A 6,000-nucleotide genomic window follows, 5' to 3' on the forward strand; every position below is an offset into this window, starting at 1 on the left:
CTTGTAGTTCTGAGATTTTTATGATTTGATTGTTTATTTTTAGAATGACATTGTGGGGTGTGTGTGAGAGGCTAGATCTTACTTGTTTGAAGGTAAAACAGGCAGAAAATTTGGGCCAGATCTGGCCAGTTTAATCCTTCAGCATTTGAGATTATTCTGTTAAATGTGTTACTTATTTATTTACATTGTTTTCAATCAATCTTGCATTATCTCAAAGCTCTGATATTTTGATGATGTGATTGTTTATAGAGCAACATTGTAGGGTTGGTGTGAGAGACTGGATTTGGCCAGTTTGATCATAAAACAAGTAGAATATTTGGGTCTGATATGGCTAGTTTAAATTCCAAATGGTTAACGACCAAACTGCAAGAAAATAATCACATTAACCCGTTAGCATTCAGGATCCCTCTCTGTCAAATGTGAAGCTTATTTATTCCCAGTGGTTTGAATTAATCATGCATTATCTTGCAGCTTGGAGATTTCAGTGGTGTTATTGTTTATCATTAGAATGACATTGCAGGGTAGGTGTGAGAGGCTGGATCTGGCAAGTTTGAACAAAAAAAACAGGTAGAATATTTGGGTCAGATATGGCTAATTTAAATGTTAATGAGTTAACGTGTTTCCATACATTTTCCTTTGACTCAGTTTCCCTCGTAAGGCTTGGAGGTGGACTGAAGCTGTTGGGGTAGACACTTTGCATATAAAGTGCCACATGCAGACTTTCTGCTTGAACCAGCATGTTGAGAAAGCTGGCCCTTATTATTGCTGGCAGAGTACATTCAACCCTTTAGCATCCAGATCCCTCTCTGTCAAATGTAATGTGTATTTATTCACATTGTTTTGAAATAATCATACATTATCTCATAACTTCAAGATTTCAATGATGTGATTTTTTTACTTTTAGAATGACATTGTAGGGGAGGTGTGAGAGGCCAGATATGGTTGGTTTGAACATAGAATATTTAGGCTAGATGTGGCCAGTTTAAAGGGTTGCTTGGTGAATTGAAAGCTTTAATTTAGCTCACTTTAAAATTGGGTGGTTTCAGGCAGATTAGTATCAAAACGGTTAAAAGTTTTTCTCATTCTCTCTCCTTGTCTTCCAACTCTCTCTATTTATTTGTGTGAATGTATTTCTCTTTACACATATAAGCAGAAGGAGTGTTTATGCCTGTTAATTAATTGAAAATTAATTAGCTGTAATCTCTCACTCTTTTTTTATACTTCCTATCTGTATATTTCTGTGTGCATGTGTGTGTGTGTGTGCTTGCCTCTACTGCCAAAAACAGTGGTTCTCAACTGAAGTCCATATATGAATTTTTTGTTGAAATTCATGTGCAATAAATTGTTTATACTTTTTCAATATATGAAATATTTTAACAATTTTTTTTTTATGCAATTTCTAATATTTAATTCTAAAAATGTTTTTTTCTTTTTTTAAACATCAAATGGCTAGGAGGTTCCACCTGAGTAAAATAGGAATTGAAGGGGGTCCATAAATGAAAAAAAAATGGTTGTTGAGAAACACTGGCCAAAAAGTACCATTGCCAAAACAGACTGAATATCAAGTCAGTTGTGTCAAATCAGCAGCGTCCAAGCATTTGGGTTCAGCCAATCTCATCCTGAATTTCTAAGCTCTTCTCTATTCATCTGTCCTGTCGTCTATACATATTACATATCCATAACACCACCGTTGTCTGTCTTCCAAACTACATTTGATTCTTCTTTGGCTTAATTTTTCTCTCAGCTCATCTGGGTTTATAAAAAGAATCCAGTATATTTATTAGAAAGAAACTCATTCTAGCTATGATCTTTTACTCTTTCCTCTCTCAACCATAATCTATTCCTGACTACATTTTCGAATTACTTTCTTTCTTAAACTAGTAAGGAGTGGTTTGAGGGGTTTTTTTGGCTGCTATTTCTTGCTGGACATCTAGCTATTAGAGGAATCAGATGTCATTTTTATTACAAAAAAGACATTTCATATGTGTTCATTTAGTCATTTTCCCTCTTCAATATAATATCTATCACTACATTTTCAAATAAGTTTCTTTCTTAGACTGGTAGAGAGTGGTTTGAGACATGTCTCGGCTGCTATTTCTCACAGGACATTTGGGTATAAGTGGAATTAGATATTTTATTTTAAAAGCCATCTGTCTGTGATCTTTTAGTCATTTTCCTCTCCAGCATAATATATCTACCACTACATTTTCAAATGACTTCCCTTCTTAGCCCTTTAGAATTCATCCTTCTCTCAAACATAACTCTTATTTATTTGCAATAGTTTGAATTAATCATGCATCTTCTCGTAACTTTGAGATTTTGATGAGGTAACTGTCAAGTTTTCAAATGATATTGTAGGGTTTATATGAGAGGCTACATCTGGTCAGTTTGAGCATAAAAAAGGCAGAATATTTTGGCTAGATTAAATGCTAAAGGGTTAAACTGTAGGAAGTGGTTTGAAACATGTCTTGGCTGTTATTTCTTGCAGGTCTCTGTGTATAAGACGAATCAGATATTATTTTCATCTATGCTCATTTACTCATTCACTTGTTTCAGTTATTTGACTGCGGCCATGCTGGAGCACCACCTTTAGTCAAGCAAATCGACCCCAGGACTTATTCTTTGGATGCCTAGTACTTATTCTATCGGTCTCTTTTGCCAAACCACTAAGTTACGAGGACGTAAACACACCACCATCAATTGTCAAGCGATGTTGGAGGGACACATACATACACACATATATATATATATATATATATATATATATATATATATATATATATATATATATACGATGGGCTTCTTTCAGTTTCCGTCTAGCAAATCCACTCAAGGTTTTGGTTGGCCCGAGGCTATAGTAGAAGACACTTGCCCAAGGTGCTATGCAGTGTGAATGAACCCAGAACCATGTGGTTGGTAAGCAAGCTACTTACCACACAGCCACTCCTGTGCCTATTTCGTCATTTTTTCTCTCCACTATAATATATCCAGTGCTACATTTTCAAACGATTTCCTTTCTTAAACTGCTAAGGAAGTAAGGAATGATTTGATGGATGTTTTGGCTGCTATTTTTAGCATGACATCTAGCTATAAGAGGATTCATGTATTATTTTCATTATAAAAGACATCATGTGCACTCATTTAGTCATTTTCTCCATCATCATATATCCACTGCCACATTATCAAACAAGTTTTTTTTTTTTTAAACTGCTAGGAATTGATGTTTGACTGCTCTTTCTTGCAAGTCAAGCAACTGTCTAGAGACTCCCTAATTGGTTCCCTAGTTTTAGAAGCAGTGCTGCATTTAGCTATTCTCACAATGTCTTCTAGATTTTGAAGCAATAACTTTCCACGGAATCTAATACATTAAATCAACATTGAAAGATCTTATCACCCCACTCCACCCCCACCCTCCCCTACTGTTACTCTGAGATTTATGGAGTCATGCAGTACACACTTAAATATCCCACCCACCCACCCCTGCCACTCAACAATGGACTCACTCTATTTCTGGTGTTAATCAGTACATACTATGTCCCCCTCCCTCCAGCAATGGACCCATTCAATTTCTGGTGTTGCTCTGTTACATTCCATATCTTTCTCTACAATGGGTCCACTCTACTTTGGTGTTACTCAGTACATGCTGCACCACCCCATCTCAGCAATGGACCCTTCTCTTCTTCTAGTGTTACTTCGTACAAATTACCCCCATCCACCACCCCACTCTAATTTATTTCTATTTTCCCTGATGATTTTTCTTTTTAAAAAAAAAAATCAAATTGCTTTTTAACCCCTGGCTGGCTGTGGTTAAGTAGCTTATGTAATCAGGAGTATTCCAGCTGTGATCAGGAGTATTCAGATTTCACCATGGTCGATTTCTTTCCATCCTTTTAGGACTGATGAACTCAGTACCGGCTGAGCACTTGGAGTCAAAGTAATTGACTTAGCCCCCCCCCCCCCCCAAAAAAAAAATTTGCTGGCCTTGTGCTAAAATTTAAAAGCAGTATTTTTGCTGATCCCTTATGTTTTAAATTCAAACCCTACCAAAGACCACATATATGTATTTAGGTGTGTGTGTGTCTGTGTGGCTTAGTGGTTAGGGCATTCAGCTCACCATCATAAAGTCATGAGTTCAATTCCTGGTGATGGCATTGTGTCCTTGAGCAAGACACTTTATTTTCACATTGCTGGCAAAAATGAGTTGTGCCTGTATTTCAAAGGGGCCAGCCTTGTCACACTCTGTGTCACGCTGAACCTCACCAAAGAACTACTTTAAGGGTACACGTGTCTGTGGAGTTCTCAGCCACTTGCATGTTAATTTCATGAGCAGGCTGTTACGTTGGTCGGATCAACTGGAACCCTTGTCATCCTAACCAATGGAGTGCCAGTATGTGTGTGTGGCTGTGTGTATGTTTGACTCCTGGTTTTCACATTTTGCCTGATTGTTGTAAACGAGTGTCTCTGTATCATAAGCAGTGCCATTCAGTCTTTCATTTCCAATATTGTGCAGAAACATGTCTGCCCATGGGGGAAATATTATTTACATGATTGGAAACAGGTGGGGATTGGTGACAGGAAGGGCAACTGGTTGTAGAAAATCTGCCTTAATAAACTCAGTCCAACCCATGTAAATATGGAAAAGTGGATGTTAAATGATGCTGATATATATCATTGTCGTCATCATCATCATCATCATCATCATCATCATCATCATCATCACCATCATGATTTAATGTCTGTTTTCCATGCTGGCATGGGTTGAATGGTTCCCTTCCGAGGCCCAAACCTGGGCAAGGTTGTTTATAAAGCCCAGCAGTTGCCCCTGGATACCAGCCTCTTCTCTCCAGGCCACTGATGTTATCCAAGGGAAAAGCAAAAGCTGATACAGCTTGGCACTAGTGTTGTCGCAACTCATTTCTACAGCTGAGTGAACCAGAGCAATATGAAATAATGCACATTGCTCAAGAACACAATGCACAGCCCTGTCTGGGAATCAAACTCACTACCCCATAATTCCAAGCCTGACACTCTAACCACTGAGCCACGCACTGTCTCATGCATCACGGTATAGTTTGTTTTAACAGAACATTCACGTTTAAGTGGGGATAAATATTACTTCCCAAGATATATATATATATATATATATACATACATACATACATACATACATACATATATATTGTATTTGGGGATGGTCATGTTTCCAGTTTAGCCAATAAAAACACACGCACTATATATTTGGTGTTAATTTGCTTCAACTTCATTTTACATTAATCGTATTTCGGCCAGAGTTCTTTCGTCAAAATGGCTGATCGTTAGTAAGGAAAGACACACAAATAAGAAAGAAGAAAGCAAAGGACCACTGATGAGGTCACAGAAGTGTAGCGAAAGAACTCTGGCCGAAACAGGATTAATGTAAAATAAAGCTGAAGCAAATTAACACCAAATATATAGTGCGTGTGTTTTTATTGGCTAAACTGGCAGCATGACCATCCCCAAATACAACAATATCTGTTTCAACACACGATTTCACATCAAGAATCTTGCAAAACGAATATATAAACGTAATATATATATATATAATATACACACACACAATTACTCTTTTACTCTTTTACTTGTTTCAGTCACTTGACTGCGGCCATGCTGGGGCACCGCCTTTAGTCGAGCAACTCGACCCCAGGACTTATTCTTTGTAAGCCTAGTACTTATTCTATCGGTCTCTTTTTGCCGAACCGCCAAGTTACGGGGACGCAAACACACCAGCATCGGTCGTCAAGCGAAGCTGGGGGGACAAACACAGACACACAAACATATACACACACATACATACATACATATATATATATATATATATATATATATATATATATATATATATATATATATATATATATATATATATATACGACTGGCTTCTTTCAGTTTCCGTCTACCAAATCCACTCACAAGGCTTTGGTCGGCCCGAGGCTATAGTAGAAAACACTTGCCCAAGGTGCC

This window comes from Octopus bimaculoides, chromosome 26, assembly GCF_046866305.1.
Source record: "Octopus bimaculoides isolate indiv1 chromosome 26, ASM4686630v1, whole genome shotgun sequence".
In the NCBI taxonomy this organism is placed as follows: domain Eukaryota; kingdom Metazoa; phylum Mollusca; class Cephalopoda; order Octopoda; family Octopodidae; genus Octopus; species Octopus bimaculoides.